Here is an 18354-nt window from a genome sequence, read left to right as displayed (position 1 = left end):
GAGCCATGTTCCCTACTCAGCCACCTGAATGATATGACGCAATAATTTCAAGACATACAAACATCCCTGGTACATTTGACACAGGGATGTAATTTTTATGAGAGCATGAGATCAGAAATATCAAAAGTGCATTCAACTATATTCCCAGACATTTGTAATGGTATTTTTCTCCTAATTTTCTGTACCTGTGCAAATATTATCTGTGCGCAATTCATACCCTGCATCCCTCTGTTAACTAGATCAAGATGCAATCAACAACTGCTAACTTTAAAAAATGATAACGGAGATTAAAGCACCCATAATCTGGTCTCCAAGGAGCTCTATTCACACATGAAGAAAGACTATGCAATATCATCTTTTTAAGTCTATGAACAATAGTTGAAAAAACAATCCTCCTCTCAGAACTGAACTATACATGCTCTCTACAAGTTTTCCATTTGCAGCCTGACAACTCCTCATTGAGTTCACCAACATGGTAAAAAGCCACCACTTTCTCAAAAAGCTCACGCAAAAAATTTTTTTCCTTTAAAAAGATAGGAAAATAGGAAAAAGCATTTCAGTTCATCTTTGAGCAATTTATAGGTAAGTGAGAGTCAAAGGTATCTGTAGCCTTCCTGGAAAACATATTCAACTGGAGAGGGTGGAAATGTGTCTGGTTATTTAATTAAATACCTCCTGTACCTGAAAAGCAACTTCAGCAACCAGTGTAATACATACTGCTGACAAAGCTGATTTACCCAGACCACGATGAAAAGATATCTAACTGCATAAACCTATTCAGTAAAACAGTCAAGCTGCCAATTTATATCATTAGGCACAGTTCAAAAAGCTCTATGAGCAGTTAAGTGGGAATAGAAAATAATAAAATTGTAATTCTCGTGGATTCAGCACAAGCTGGCACTGGCGCAGCCCTCTTGCCCCGCTGCCAGGGTGCATGTACAACCGTGTCCAAGCCTGGGGGCCGGTCCCTGCGCTCACCCTTCCATCTGAGTAGTGGAGAACATACCAGAGCCCACAGAGCAGCACAGTGGTGGCTGGGAGGTGGCCAAGGCAGCTCAACTGGGAACCAGGTGAAGCCCATTGGTTGTGCAACAGGAACATTACAGGGAATAGCAGCACCTCAGGGACGAGACATTGCCAGCCAGCCTTCCATACCACTAGGTATCGCGCAAGCACTGCTCAAATGCCATAAATCACAGTCGGCAGGGTTTTTTTTTTTCCCTTTTATTCCCCCTTCTCCTTTTTAAAGCTGAAAAAAGACAGTCTGTAACACACCCATTCTCTGTGTGCGTCCCTTCATTCCCTGCCTTGAGCGTCAAGCCTCTGCCTTTAAAAAACAAAAGACATTTTGATCTCAGAAACAAGATCACCACTTGGACTGCTCTGAGACTTCAGAAGCAAAAAGAAGAAAAAACAAAAATCCACTTAAGAGCCCAGATGTACTCCCATTTCTCTCTTCCTCTCCCTGCTCTCTCCAGAAAACCAACTGTGTCCACAAGTTATCAAAACCCTACTGCGGACATGGTGTTTTGGGACATGGTTTAATAGACATGGTGGTGGTGGGCTGACAGATGAACTAGATGATCTTAAGAGGTCCTTTCCTACCCTAGTGATTCTAAGATTCCATGATTTGAAATTCCTTTTCCCTCATGCATGTGGCTCCCGCAGCAACGGCATTTACCAAAAAACCCAGCATATTGAATTTGGGAAACATGGCATGAGAAGAGACTAGAAGAAACACCATCAGTCATTAGTTATACCCATTACTCGGTTCTTCATATTTTTATCATTTGAAGATGGGTACTCCGTAGCTACAGAAAAAAAAAAGAACAGAATACCACAGAAAAAAAACAAAGAAACCCAAATCCCACAGCTTTGCATCTGAAAATAAAATCAGAAAAGGAGAGAAAACAACTGCTTCCAACCCCCAAGCCCCTATCTGAGCCTGCCCCTGCCAAAGGCTGCCTCCAAGTCCCCTCCCACTATTTCAGAAGGTGGGAAGCAAATGCTGGCTCTCTTGGAGTGAAGCCTTTATACTGTAGCTTGCCCTTTCCAGCAGAGGAGTGACTGGACTCTCACACAGCTAAAAGGGGTCAGAAACCTCCTTGCTGGAAATGCAGAGGTTAGATGAGTCCCTGGGGATCCTAGGGCTGCTTTTCCACCGCTGTGCCCAGCGCGCTGCTGGCAGAGAAAGGAGGGATGGGGAGAAGTGGAGGGACAGGTTATAACCCCAATGCCCCTTGGTGACCCAAGCATCAGTCCAGCGGTCACTCTCACTTGTGCTGCTGTGATGAAATAAATGATTTTGCAGGCTCCAGTTTGGAAAATGGGTTTACCCCCTTTTTAGGAATTACAAGAAACTCTCCCAGCTGGTTGATGTGAGAGATGGGCAGGGCACAGGGAACTGCACAGCAGGGGCCCTGGGGGGGAAAGCAAGCTGAAGTGGTGACCCCAGACTCAGCCAAACACACAAATGTACAGCAGTGACCCCTGACGTGCCGCGGTGTAACTAAGGGCTGTTATACTGCTATTCTGTCATGACATATAAACCATAAAATGCCCGCAGAGCACTTCCTCAGACACAGCAAGTGCAATGCCAAGTAATTCACCATCAAGCAATGCATTTTTTTTTTTAAGGACCGAATTCAACAAGAATGTACATGAGCGGCTAATGTACCGAAGTGTGGGCGCTGCTCCACAAGATGGGGTCATTAACTAAATAATGTGACTGTATTTTATTTTCATTATTGTGATTTCTTCTTTCTTTCTGGTATTGTTATGGTCTTAGGAACTATTCTGTTACTCAGACAGGAAAATTATTCACTTTTATATTTTATTTTATTTTATGAATATAGCTGTATTTTGTTGGTGACGTGGGAAAAATACTGTGCCTTATGGTCCTTTCACTGTGTGAATTTGTTGCTAGTATTAATGCCATATTAATTTATACTTTATGAATACATAAACACCTGGGAATACTTGACAACAAGCACAAGAGAAGAAAAATTTGCACTTACTAATGGATTAATTTATTACTGCTTCACGAAGAACATGTAGCCTTGTGACTAGATTATGGTTTGCTGGGATTTTTTCTTAAACATAGTAACACGGAGATTTTTTTCTTCAGTAAAAGAAAGGTTTCATTATCCCAGGTACATTCTAACCTACATTATGGTTAGAAGTATAAACCCAAAAACTAAATCTCACTGATTTGTAGAAGAAAAAACTTAGATGTGGAAATACTCAGTGCAGACCACTACAGACATTTTCATCTGTTCTGAGAAGAGGCTGACTTTGGCATGGAGGAGACTGTTTTAGGAAATTGGTGTGATAGCGAGGTATTTTCCTCTGTAAATGAAATTTATTGGCCACAATAAACTCATAAGATTTGTTAAATTGTCCTTGGTAGATTATTGCCTTGAAGAGACAATTCAACAAGATAATATGCTGCAAGCTACCCTGGGATAGCTCAAGTACTCTGAACAGATTATCTGGCTGGAAGGAACAGGACAAAGTTTTAACTCTTAAGTATTAGACCGATCAAACTTGGTTTGATATGAAGAAAAATCCTTTCATTCAAAATGCAGCAAGATTGGGATGCTACCTAAACATACAGACTGCTGCTGTCTTATTTGTAATGTTTTATTATATGAGACAACACACAGTCATCAGTACTTAAAGGGAAGTTACAGGACAGATGGCTGGGGGGTTGGAACTGGATGATCTTTTAGGCCCCTTCCAACCCAAACCATTCTATGATTCTATTTGTGTATATAATGAAGCTAAACCTGTAATAGGTTATATACGCACACATATATAGGGAAGTACATTATGTTTTGAATCCACCAGGATATTATTTTTGGTGACTCGCTTTGCATGTGAGCACAGAGTTATGGGAGAAGGGATTTTTCTGTTCAGTTGGAGGGGTCCATTGCTCCCATTTTCTCTCTGACATCCACAGGAGGTCATTAGACTTAGCAAACTGGCCAAATGCTCTCAGATGCTGGTTTGGGGTTTTCTTTCAGTATCAAAAAGCTCCAGCATGTATTCATATATTTTACAAATCTCAGTTATTAGAAAGCACAACATTTGACTTTGCTGTTTGTTTTTAAGTGATTCTGGTGATTTGTTTCTGTTATTAACTTACACAAAAGTACTCTTCACAACATTTTTAGGGGGTGGGCAGAAGAAATTATTGGGATGGTTCATGGCAGAGACACAAAATCAAGTTCAACAACTGCTTTTTCAAAGCATCTTCACATAAAAAACACAATAGAAATTTCCTTCCTTAGGACATTTTAAAATGGACCAAACTAAATTCAGACAATGATTCCAAATTAATACCCACTCCTTCCTTTTACCCATCCTTTACAAAGAAGACTATTACACTTTTTACAGATGTAAAATTTCCCTGGCAATAGGTATGCTGTTTGCTACTTGTTAGCTAGTGTAATAGTCAGCATACACAAAATATCAGCAATTTGCTCTACCTATATCAACACAGTGTTAATGCTTATCCACACATACATCCATTACAAAATACTTGCTCATTTTCATAGACCACAGTTACAGAAACGACAACAACTCAAAACAAAAAAAGAAGGAAGACCATAGATCTATAAAAAACCTTCACAACATGATTTAGATTCTCAGTTTGTAGAGATAGGGTGAAATTTATTTAAACCAAATAAAAATCCTCCATCCACAAAAATAATTATTGGAGATAACATCTAGAAGTTAATTGCTTTATCCATTTCTTTTTAAAGGAGAAAATAAAAAGGCAAAAAAGAAAAAAGCCTCACCCTGCTGTGAGTGTTTGTATGGTACTGGAGAGGCTATATGGATAGCTTCAGGCCAGAATCCCCCCACCCACTATCAATTCCATAACAAAGGAACATTTGAAAAACATCCAGTAAAGCCTGTTGTTGTATAAATAATACACAGTGCTGAGTAATGGAGCAAACTATTGATTTGCTTTCCCATTGAATGACAAAAGCTTGTGGCTGTGGTTTCCACTATCGAAGTTGAAAGATTGTTTCTAACATCTGAAAATAAATAATAGTGATGCTCTTATCTTCACAGGTTCAAGACAAGTTTGAAATATCAAATACTTACCTCATCTACAGCATGTAGGCTCAGGGGATTAAGCTTGCCTCTTCTGTATCATTTCTAAGACCTTAAATTATCTCTACAGCTGATAGAGTAAGCTACTTCTCTTTGAGGCACTATGTTAGATTTTAATGAAAAACTTGAGTCTCATCAAATAACATAAGCAATTTCTACTGATATCCACAACGTTGTAAATCAGTACAGATTTTAACCCTAGGTTAATTTCTGTCACTACAGCACAGCAAGTAAACACATCTTTCATTTCAAATCAATCAATAGTCTATTGAAATAACTCCATTAAATTTACTAAATGCCTAAAGAACATATTTAAGAATTTTACCAGATCCAGGTCAAAATGTTTAGTGTTAGGTGCCAGCCAAATGAAGCAATGCTTTATTTTTCCCTGAATAACCCATTGTTTTCATCCATAAGAGGAGTGAGCACGTAAATATTAGATGCTGCTGCTGTATGCAGATATATTTTTACTGATTTACTTAACATTCATAAATTTACAGAAATGATCAACACATATAAGGACTTTAATTTATCCCAGAATATCAGCATGTAAACCGTTAAGTCCATATAGAATGCTTTGTCTTCAGTCAGATGACTTAAAGATGTTTTCTTATTTTATTTGCTAAAAATATAATGCTGTTTCCACAAAAATTAGAAATTAACTTACACAAAAATTAAGCTGCCTGTATAGAGCCTCATAGCTGATGGTGACAAGGTTATTTATGTAGTTTACTCTCTATGTATATTTTGAAAATGAAAAAACAATGTGATCCTTCCAAGACGAACTTCCTCCCCTGTCGTAAGGAGACTGCTGTACACATTGTACACTATATCCTGGTTAGTTGATTACCAATATTAGCATAATTTGTTATAAGCAAAGATTCTAAATGATATTCCTAAAAACATCACCATTTGTCTGATATTCTGCAATTTTGACAGATGCTGCCTCTGCGGATAGAATTGCCTTTATCTGCAGGAATGCTGGTGACTAGGTTTGAATGTATTTATCTAAGTCCAGCTTAGATGTTTTAAGTAATTAGGCACTTCCCCCAAATTTCAGTAGCAATTGGCATTGTCAGTCACACAGAGTCCTTAAACACCAGCTGGACAAACTGGTCCTTTCCCAACTATGTTGTGATAAGGTCTCATAAACAAGAAAGGAAAGGGGAATTATATTTTTTTTATCAGAAACAAAAAATTACAAATCATACCCCAAAAGAATATTTAGTACTTTCAAAGCATATGGTCTGGAAAGTTTTTGAAACCATGTATGAATTAGATTATTTTGTCATAGGCGTGAAATATTTCACTTGACTGCAGCGTAGTGTGGGAGAAAGAATCCTCTTTTGGTTAAATAAATGACGCAAAGTGTCTATTAGGGTGGAATAAGTCTATGAGTTTCTTAGAAATTACTGCAGGGATTTTTGCACTATTATTTCCAAATGGGTATTTGATAATATAGGTCTGTAAAATACAACCAGTCTCACAGAAACATTAAAGGAATTGCTAACAGCTCCCTCATCTTATGCACATATGACATTCAATAAACATTTCTCATGCTAAATGTTACTTTATTCCTTCCACAGATCATTAAGCTGTCCTTCACTTGCCTACTCCAGGAAAATGTTTCAGATGCAATTGTGTTTACTACTCTCTAAAGACACAGAAAAATTTGTAAGTTTTTGTCAATTTCTTAAAACCTAATTACTTTCTTCAACTTCAGGACAAGGAATGTACATCAATTTGTGAAAAAATATAGTTTTATTCCCTAACGCACCAAGTAATTTAGTTGTACTGCAGTCAAAAAAAAACCTGGCAGCAGCACAGTACAGGTATTTACACCAAGGTTTTTACGATATTGATTGAAAGCTTTAATGGCTGAGAATTATACATTTCTATTCTAATGACAAGAAAGTTACCATGTTTATCTGCCTAGATAACTGGTTTGAGTTTTGCACAAAAGGACTCAGGAGATTCAAAGATATGGGATTCTCAGACCTGTTTAGAAAGATGCTGGTAGATATGCGCCTCAATTTGGGAAACTTTAGACATTAATTTTGGCTTTAGACATCTAATTTTGACAACTGTAACTATATTTGTCATATACAAAAGACATTCTATTGTTTCATTTTAAATAATGTAGCATATAGTAAGAGAATTTGAACTTACTCTGATTACTCTGTGTGTTGTCTCACACTTCATATAAGTAGCTGCCTCAGACAGCAGCATTACTGAGCCTCATTTCCAGTAGTGCTACATTTCAGGCTCAGATGGTGACAAAAAAGCATGAGTTTTAATCACAATTGTCACAATGTTTATGTCATTTACTGCCTTATGGGCTCGCTGGACTCTAGCACAACAAGAGGCTTGTGGGTCAAGAGTCTTTCAACCCACCTTCCTGTACCATCAAACACCAATGTTCCTGCAAATCTTACTGAGAGTCCTTTCTCTAGGAATGTCACTTTACACCCCAGATCCAGATACAGGTGAACAATCCACGTGTACATGGTGCTCAAAAGGCTTTTCTTTAAATGAGGTTGCTCTCACCTACACAGGGCTCTCCTATTTAGTGAGGAAGGAAGCATCCCTTCTTTTTGTCATTTCTTTCAATTCCCCTGAGCCGTATACTTGAAAGACTTAAAGAACTTATTGCAGTGAACTTTAGAAGTAAGCATAGCATTTGTCCAATATTTCTTATGATTCAAGGGAAGAAATATCAAGTGCCAGTTACAGGAATACTCCCAGCTACTGTGGGATTCTCCCACATCTGCAAGAAGATAACATGCATAGCAAGAGAATGACTCTGAATCTAAGCACATCTCTCCTTTTTTTTAACAGTAGCTTCCTCTACCTCAAATAATAATGGGTTTTTATTTTTAAAAGGCTGCTGTATGTTTGTTGTCTGTCATGGTGTGCAAACCACGCAGATACATATCATTGCTTGCACTGCATTTACGCAACGTGTGATATTAATTAGATGAACAAAAGTTCAGGTATAAGTGGCTTGCTAGAGAAACTAATGGGTTTGATCTTTGTTTTCTGTTCGTCACCTGTGAAATGGCTATAAAAATACTTCAATATTCCACCAAAATATCTGAGCAGTTACATTTTATTGAAAGCTGGTGAGTACACAGATAATTAAGTTGATTATCTTATTATATAGTGGTTTTGGGTTCAAAGAAGGACAGGAGCGTTTCAGTACTCCAATTTGAGTGCACCCTCAAGTCACCTACCAGATCTATGCCAAGCCTCCTGTGAAGTTGGTTCACTGCATGAACAGTCTTAATAGAAACATACTGGTAACTGGCAGTGTATTTATGGTATCAAACCACAAACAGCAGATGGGAGCAGAAGAGCTCTGTTTTCCTCCAAGTTAAAATCCTTTCTTGACATGTAGGAATAACTTGTTCAATACTAAGCCAGGTATGCTGGAGAAGCCCATCAACTCAGGCAACAACTTTGCAGCATTTTTTAAACGAGAGAGACTAGTAATTTGAAAACTATGGAGTTGAGGTATATTACCAAGTTTCCAAGGAAATATGCCTCTTACCTGGACTTGTAACAGTTCAAACGGGGCCATTTCTATGTGATTGTGGGTGCTGGCACACATGCCCTGACAACATCAAACTAACTTGTGTTTATGAACCCACAGACAGTATAATAAAGAAAGCCCCATATCGTGCAGTCAGACACAGTACATGCAAATGGAATCATGTTTTTTTCCATGCCTAAGCTGCCTTGTTTATGGAAATGTTATGCAAATATATTCTGCATAGAAGCCACTAGCTACTAATGTAAACAAACAAGTAGTGGGGAAAAAAAATGACCATCAGCTCTTCCTCACAGAGTCTGAGCATCTTGTGAAATTCTGGATACGTGACAGCAATGTATAGCTCTGATATGTAGGTACCAATCTGAAAAATTGTTTAATCGCTTTGTGTTTGAATACTGTAGGTGTCTGAATCCTTTCCTATCATAAACACATTCAAACAACATTAACTACTATAAATAGACATAACAAAGGTGGTCTAAAAATGTCAGTGTTTTGGATGGATAATATGACTCATCCATGAGACTTGAAGCAGATAGGGCTATTTTAAAAAGAATTATGAGCTGCTATCAAAAGCAATAAAAACCAGCATATTGAAATAAAAGCATATGATGTGCACACAACCCACAATCACCTACAGCAAGAGAAGCAAAAGCAAAGCTGCTGCTTGTCCCCATTCATGTATGGTGATACGCTGCAATTAATTGCTATGAATATAATGTGAGGATAGTCCCAAAAGGCCTCATATATAGAAACATTAAACTCATTGAACACAATCACTCTGTCAGAGCTATTCAAACAAATTGTGCACGGATCAGATGTAAACCAAAATTTCCAAGAAATCTCAGAGAACATTCTCCCATCAAAGGTATTTTGAATTACTCTTGTTCCAGGATTAAGGTACAATTTTATCTCACATTCAATTACAAATAACAATATTAAGGAATTCAGTGTTTCCCTTACAACATTTTCCTACCACGGCACAAATTATTTTGACAAACAAAAAACAGGGTAAGAGGAAGGTCTTGATTCTTTTCCATTACAAAAAAATCTACATACATCATTAAGTAAACACGTTCTGTAGGATGGTCTAGAAAACAGAAATAAAATAAAATAAAATAAAATAATACTATTACCTGGTTAGGATATGGGTTTTTTTTTGTTTTAAATCAGTAGGCCTTTGCTCAGAGCAAAGCTGTGAGACCAAGTCAAAACATTCTACTTACTCTGGGTCATTAATGAATTAACAATGTAGAACTGGGAGTTCATAGGGCTGGTCTCATCTCCTAAGTAACAAGTGATAGGATGAGAGGAAATGGCCTGAAATTGTGCCAGGGGAGGTTTAGATGGGATATTAGGTAAAAAAATCACTAGTGAAAGAGTGATGAAGCATTGGAACAGGCTACCCAGGATAGTGATGGAGTTACCATCCCTGGAGGTCTTCAAAAAACATGCAGATATGGTATTTCAGGACATGGTTTAGTAGGCACAGTGGTGTTGGGCTGACACTTGGACTGGATGATCTTACAAGCCTTTTCCAGCTTTAATGATTCTATGATTCACTCCACCTCTGCACCTTATTTCACAACCTGAGCAACTCATGAGCCCTGCAAAGTTGGTCAGTCAACACGGCAGATAACATGCTGCTGGGCAGGAATGGCTCTGCGAGTACTGAACCAGTGCAACTGCAACTCAAGAGCAGGGTAAATGCTGTCATCCACACATTACAGAAGGTAGGTAAATGCCTAGGCAGGATTCAAATGTACTAGCTGTTCCTGTATGGTCCTAAACATTTATATCTCTAAAAAGTAAATATAAAGCCAACACAGAAAACATCTGTTTTTTCTCTCCTCACTGGTGAATCAGAGCCAGGAATATGGAAATCACCCTTTACATGAGATCTAAATTAATTTTGGACCTAGGTCTGTGCAAGAGGAAAATGAGTGAACACTATTACAGCCTCAACTAAAATAATACAGTCTTCGGATCATCTGCTACTCAGCTGAAATGGAGTTTCCCCCTAGAGATGTATTAGTCTGAGAAGTTAAATGCATATCAGGTCACAAAATAAGAACTATTGCCTCTCACATGTCAATTCCAATCAACTCTCTAGAAAACATTCTAAGCAATTTTTATAAGTAAATGATATCTTACCAAAAGGCCTTCTCTTTCTAGCAAATCATAAACCCAAAGGTGCACATGACCCAACAAGAAGAGAATGCTTTCAAATTACAAGAGAAATACATAATATATCATCATTTCAGGAGGAAAGTAAACAATCCTGATACCTGGTTTGTTTTTTTTTTTGTTAAATGAAACTGTATCATTCATTCATTTATGAATACAGTCACATTGAATACAGCAAGGCAGGAAACGCTCTGGGTTATCAAACGGGCTTACATTTTATCTGCCGATGCAGCCTACTAAAATGGAGGCAACAAATTGGCAGGTGACCTCTCAGTTGACAAGACCATAGTTATTGGGCTGGGAGCCTAAATGGAAAATTCCTTTTTTTGCAGTGGCAATATTACAGAGCAAATAGTTATAGAAGTGTTGGACACACTACAGAATGTTCACAAAGCTTAATACAGAAAAAGGAAAAGAGACAAAGACATATTTCTATTTATACTTTACTTGAGGGTCAGAATTTCAGATACAGAATAGAATCAGGTAAGAAAATTAACCCAAACGATAGCCAAAAAGGTGCCAAAGTTGAGCAGCACAATTTTACAGTGCCTTCTCCAAACCTCACTGAAGTAAAATTGCTGCTGACCTGAGATGAAAACTGCGATTTCACAGAAATCTTTGGGAAGCTGTTTCTGTTAAGTGGACCCTCATCAAAATTGAGTTTTGTCCATGTATTTCTTTATTTTATTTTACCTGCATGTGGTCTGAGAAGTACAGCTATCGCCTCTAGCTACACATCTATATTACTGTCATGTTGGTGACCCGATTGAGAAGAGCTTTCAAAGGGGCTGTAGTCAGTGAGAAAGCCAAGTACCCTTACGATGCCAGATAATAGTGACAACAGCCTAAGGTTTGTGTTGAATAAGCAGATCCCACTCACATCAATCTAACCCAAATTCATTAATTGTATTGTTAAATATGAGCTTTTTCTTTGGAACATGTATGCGTCTGTAAACAGAAAAGTCTAGAATATGCTTCTGTCCCACACCCTCCTTTTCCCAGAACATTAAAAGAAGGAAAAATGATCTTCAGAGGAGCTGTAAGGCTCCAGCACTGTATAATATATATCTGTAAATATATGTGTATAAATAACATCTGTATTTTCTGGGATTCTGGCTGCAGATTTTCCTAGTCAGCCATTCCATTCATTGCATTTACGAGAGGTGGTCTTTTCCCCTAAAATGCTGTACTGAGCAACAAACTCTTCTGCTGTTTCCTCTGTCCATCACATCATATGTGGTCTGAAATATGCGTTACAGGAGGGACTGTATTGCTGCTTGAGCTGACAACAGCATCAGAAACAGGTCTTTACATTTCAGAGTAGCTTTACAAAGGATCTGTAAACATCCTAGAAATAAGCTGACATCAATGACTTCCTACTATTGCTGTAACACCATTATCTACCTCTGTCAGGCAGGCAGACAGACAAAACCAAAGTTTTTTTCAGACAGGTTTGTGAAGAATTCAGTATTTTGCCTTAAGAGTCAAGAAAATCATCATCATCAGCAATATTTTTGTTCCTCAGTTGCCCATTGTAAACTGTAGTCCTCTCCTTTTCTCAGCAGCTCTGTACTACGTATAACTAACTTCCAGGCATATTTTAAGCTGAAAAAGCAGCTGCCTATTTTTCATTTGCTAAATGCAGCTGCAACTAAGGATTAGTGCTTCTCTTCCCTTAAATAAAACAGAGAGGGGCTCACACATTGTTATAAACATATTTAGAAACCTGCATATCTTTGTAAAATACAAAAAACCCATTCCCTTTACCTTTGTAAAGCAAAACTAAAGTCACTTTCAAAATAGAAACCTGTCATCTTAAGCTTGTGCTTCTTATGCTCTCCTGAAAATTGTTTTTCTTTGCGGTAGCATCTACGTTGTAAGAGAAACAAGTGAGTTGCCTGTTCAACTAGACAGCAGGAAATATACACGCATGTAGTCATTGCAGTATGGAAAAAGAGCTATGCATGAATTATTACGGTTCTAAAAACACCTTGTGATCTTGCAGCTGTTTTTTCCAATGACTGCTATTCTTGCATATGCTAGGTGGATCAGCGTAGCTTGGAAACACCTATATTTGCTGCAAGATCTCCATTTTGCTGAGATGACTACTATTTTTGTCAAACAGTTGCATTAGCAGAAATCTAGCAGGGCACTGGAAACTGGAGTCTGCACATGCACGTGGGAAAAACTTCTACAGAGGACCAGCAACAACGGCAGGAATAAGGCAGTGAATCTGAGTCACTTCTATCATCATACTATTACGGTGGTGAGCTGAGAGCTTAGACATCTCTTCATCTCTGAGGTGCAAAAAATGTTTGGTTTTTGTATAATGTGTAAGAATATTCTTTTCATTTTCAGTCTAAATTCATACTGCACGAACTTAAACCCATTCATTCTTGCATGGACATGCCTTTCAGCTTCAGTCACTCTAATCTTTCCTTCTATTTATCCACTTGATGTAATTATAGATCATAGGATGTCTCACTGATGTATTTCCTAGGCCATCATTCCAGACAGACATTGGAGTATATATCAATTACGGTACTGGATAAGCAAAAAAATCACTCAAACATCAGTGCTCATATAACTTTAGAAAAATCTGGTCACTACCATCACTTCTTGCATTCCTATAAAACATATCACATGGAAACAGCAAAAGCCATACCGTGTACTTATTAGTGCTGCCAGAATCACCAGAAACAACAACAACAAAAAACATTGAGCAAGAATAAAAGCTATAAAAAGCTTTCACTAGTATCACTGAGTCAGATTCTTCAAGGGAGAAGATAGAAGACGTGCTGCCAAAAGTGCCATTTCATCCCAAGACATACATTAAGGACTGTGCTGGCTGGCATAGCTGCTCTCCCTGTTACCAGTCCAGCTGTGAGAAAACTGTCATAATGAAACTGGAGATTTTCACAGAATCACTAGGCTGGAAAAGACCCACAGGATCAAGTCCAACCGTTCCTATCAACCACTAAGTTACGCCCCTCAGCACCTCATCCACCTGTCTCAAACACCTCCAGGGAAGGTGAATTAACCACCTCCCTGGGAAGCCTCTGCCAGTGCCCAATGACCCTTCCTGTGAAAAAGCTTTTCCTGATGTCCAGCCTGAACCTGCCCCGGGCAGAGCTTGAAGCCATCGTCTCTTGTCCTGTCCCTCGAAACTTGGGAGAAGAGGCCAGCACCCTCCTCTCCACAACCTCCTTTCAGATAGCTGCAGAGAGCAATAAGGTCTCCTCTCAGCCTCCTCTTCCCAAGGCTAAACAACCCCAGCTCTCTCAGCCGTTCCTCATAAGGCCTGTTCTCCAGCCCCTTCACCAGCTTTGTTGCTCTTCTCTGGACTCGCTCCAGAGCCTCAACATCCTTCTTGTGGTGAGGGGCCCAGACCTGAACACAGTATTCGAGGAGCGGCCTCACCAGTGTCGAGTACAGAGGGAGAATAACCTCCCTGGACCTGCTGGTCACACCGTTTCTGATCCAAGCCAAGATGCCATTGGCCTTCTTGGCCACCTGGGCCACTGCTGGCTCATGTTCAGTCGGCCGTCAACCAACACCCCCAGGTCCCTCTCCTCCAAGCAGCTTTCTAGACAGACTTCTCCTAGTCTGTAGCTCTGCATAGGGTTGTTGTGCCCCAAGTGCAGGACCCGGCATTTGGCCTTGTTAAACCTCATGCCATTGGACTCTGCCCAGCGGTTCAGCCTGTTCAGATCCCTTTGAAGCCTCCCTATCCTCTAGAAGATGGTAGAAGATGGTGAGGGGGCTGGAGAACAGGCCTTATGAGGAGCGGCTAAGAGAGCTGGGGTTGTTTAGCCTGGAGAAGAGGAGGCTGAGGGGAGACCTCATTGCTCTCTACAACTACCTGAAAGGAGGTTGTAGAGAGGAAGGAGCTGGCCTCTTCTTCCAAGTGACAGGGGACAGGACAAGAGGGAATGGCCTCAAGCTCCGCCAGGGGAGATTTAGGCTGGACGTTAGGAAAAAATTCTTTACAGAAAGGGTCATTGGGCACTGGAACAGGCTGCCCAGGGAGGTGGTTGAATCCGCTTCCCTGGAGGTGTTTAAGGCACAGGTGGACGAGGTGCTGAGGGATATGGTTTAGTGTTTGATAGGAATGGTTGGACTCGATGATCCGGTGGGTCTCTTCCAACCTGGTTATTCTGTGATTCTGTGAAGATCAACATTTCCACTCAGCTTAGTGTCATCCGCAAACTTGCTAAGGGTGCACTCGATGCCTTCATCCAGGTCATTGATAAAGACATTGAACAGGGCTGGATCCAGCACTGAGCCCTGGGGAACCCCACTTGTCACTGGCCTCCAGCTGGATTTCACTCCATTTCCCACCACTCTCTGGGCCCGGCCAGCCAACCAGTTTTCCACCCAGGAGAGTGTGCGCCTGTCCAGGCCAGAGGCTGACAGTTTCTGAACCAGAATGCTGTGCGAAACTGTGTCAAAGGCTTTACTGAAGTCCAGGAAGACACATCCACAGCCTTTCCCTCATCCAGCAGCTGAGTCACTTTATCATAGAAGGCGATCAGGTTAATTTGGCAAGACCTGCCTTTTGTGAACCCATGTTGACTGGGCCTGATTACCCGGTTCTCTTGCATGTGCTTCATGATAGCACTCAAGATCACCTGCTCCATGACTTTCCCTGGCACTGAGGTCAGACTCACAGGCCTGTAGTTCCCTGGGTCCTCCCTGCGACCCTTCTTGTAGATGGACACAACATCAGCCAGCCTCCAGTCCAGTGGGACTTCCCCAGTCTTCCAGGACTGTTGGAAGATGATGGAAAGGGGTTTGGCCAGCACATCCGCCAGCTCCTTCAATACTCTTGAGTGGATCCCATCAGGCCCCATAGACTTGTGGGTGTCTAGCTGGGCAAGATACTTCTACAAAATCATGTTAAGATGATTACAGGTTATGTATATATCTAGCCATAAAAGAAATGCAGTCATGTGCTCCACTCTTCTCATCTTTTGTGTAGATCATAATAATATAAATACTTTTTATTATTTGTTTATATTTTATGTTTGCTAATGCTGTTTCGATTGTTATGACAGCTTACAATAGTAACTTTGATGTCTTATGGACTTCCTTTACATGTTCTGTATGCCATTTAAGCAAGTTTAAACACAGAGTAATTGCATATGAGGTACTAAATGCTTGTCTCCCAGCTGCCACAGTACCTGGAGAAGCAATGCTTGTTGAAGAACGGACACAAGTTGAGGCCTGCAACATGAACCTTACTTCTGGAAGGTGTTCTCAGTCAGCAGCAGAGTCACACATTAAGCACTAATATAAATGGCTGAAGACAGCTAAGCCAAATGCTGTAACAAAAAGGCACACAGCCCTATCTGCCTGGCTGAAGTCTGTGTCACTGTGATGGAGTCTCATTAGCTGCTCTGCAGTTGCACATTTTCCTTTTCTTACAGTCCATTAAGCTGACTCGAACAAAATTAAACATACCCCAGGGCAAAATAATGATGTAAAACAAAACAAAGAGTTTATTTTCTTTATAGAGATTTTCTTAAGAAATTGCAATTTTGAGGATAAAAGCTTGCCTCTTGAGCGAACGAGAGAACATTCCTCCCAGTTCTCCCGTTTGGATGACCACAGAACTTGGATGGGGGAGACCAGGGTTGTTTTGTTTCTATGAAATGTATTGACCAAAAATACATTGCGTCTAACTGGACGTTACTAAAGGATATCTCCACCATAACAAGGGAAAATTAATCATAACAATAATAATACAAATCAAACTCTATCATGATGAAAAAGAATGTATTAGATTAATTGGCATATATCTCAGGTAGTGTTACAACAATGTATTCTATTCACTTCCTTTCATTGGTTGTGCTAATTTCTGCTTTCTCTGCCTATGGCCATTAAATGCAAAGTATGTTATATCAAAGGATTGTTTGCATTGAATTATAAGGAAAAGACCTATTACAAGGCTTATTCATTTGCTACATTGGCAGCAGACAGGAATATCTTACATTTAGATTTGCCCTTCCATGTGTTTCATCAGTAAATGTAAGTTTTGTCACGTCATTGGTACCAATGACAGTTTTCATCTATTTCTTGAAAAAACGTGTTTATAAACAAATGAATTGGTGTGCAAGATGTGCCACCAAGTCAGGACATTGCATTCATTTCAATGGGTATTTCTAGGCTTTAAACCACCACTGCAGGATGGAGCACTAGCTGAACGTGTTTCCAACACAGCTCTGAAAGATGGGGTCCCCGAGCCCCACAGCACGGACCCCTCACAGAACAGTGTCCACCATGTGCATGATAAACCAGTTTCAAAGAATTCAAACTCTAAGCCGTCTATTTTTGATCTCTTTGTAATACATTTCTCTGACGTGAATAACACATTCAAATTGAAGCCTTTGTCTATTGCGACCTAACCTAAGATGATGATGATGGTATTTTTCCCAACCACTCAACGTTTCAAAGTACCTGTGGTCTGGCCAGGATATTTATACTATTTCTCAAAGACTACAAAATCAGAGGGATTAAATTTGGAGGTGCCAGCGTACACTGTGCTTTTCTGCTGATTATTTGCATATAAAAATCTCACACTGGAATGTGACTGTGACTTTCCACTATTTTACATTTGATCATGAGAGAAACGTGGTGATGGTATTTTAAGTGTCTGCAAAAGTTTCAGTGCGAGGGTACTCTGCTCTGCCACAAAACCACTTCTCTGTAAAATGAAAGTGGAACAGCAAATGTGCCAAACAGAAAAACGGACATCACACCTTCTGCCTTTTCTGGTCAGACCCTGTCCCACTCTGACCTGGAATACTGTAAAAGGAAAACCAGAAGGCACTCAGCAGGGAGCAGCATAACATGCTAGCACAAGCAGATTAAGTTAATCCCATTTATCCATGCTGGTCCTTCACTTTCAGGTAGTGTTTAATCTAACTGAAAAAGATGCTTTTGTGATTGTGATAAAAAGGGAAAATCTTTGCAGTAATTCTGGATTGCAGTTTACTGTTAAATTCTGTATTTCAGTGCATTTTCATCTTAGAAAAAGAGGCTGTCTGCTTATATTTTTTCTTAAATTATGCCATGAAGAAATATAATTTGCCTTTTAACAGAACTGTCAAGGACCCGTTCTCTCCAGTTTACTATATAGATCTGTATAGCCCATACAAAAAATGTTATTACTTTAATTGGAACAGACAGCATGACAGCGTAATTTTATAGAACTGTTTACAATTAGTACAATGGCAGCTTCCACAGTGCCCTCAGTGATTTTTCAAGAGCATTTGCAAGCATAGAGTGTGTGCTAGGAAAAAAAAGTTAGCAATTTGCTACAGCTGTGCAAAGTGGATTAAGGAAATCTATCAGCAGTGACACAGATATTTAGAAAGAGGAGATACTTTGCCCATCTGAGCACAACTCTAAGATTTGGTGATGCTGATGGGTTTTTTTTAAAGGCTACATTACATAAAGTATTTTAGCCTCAGATACACGGTGCATAAGTT

General features: G+C 39.6%; 1 protein-coding gene across 2 annotated transcripts in view; it reads right to left on the bottom strand.

The window, feature by feature from the left end:
• NRG3 (neuregulin 3) overlaps nt 1-18354 on the bottom strand; it is a 390074-nt gene that overhangs the window by 72954 nt on the left and 298766 nt on the right. The window lies entirely within an intron of this gene.

The sequence above is a fragment of the Phaenicophaeus curvirostris genome, chromosome 9 (assembly GCF_032191515.1).
Source record: "Phaenicophaeus curvirostris isolate KB17595 chromosome 9, BPBGC_Pcur_1.0, whole genome shotgun sequence".
NCBI classification, from domain to species: Eukaryota; Metazoa; Chordata; class Aves; order Cuculiformes; family Cuculidae; genus Phaenicophaeus; species Phaenicophaeus curvirostris.
The sequence above is the reverse complement of the archived record's forward strand: the minus strand, read 5'-3'. Positions and strand labels throughout refer to the sequence as shown.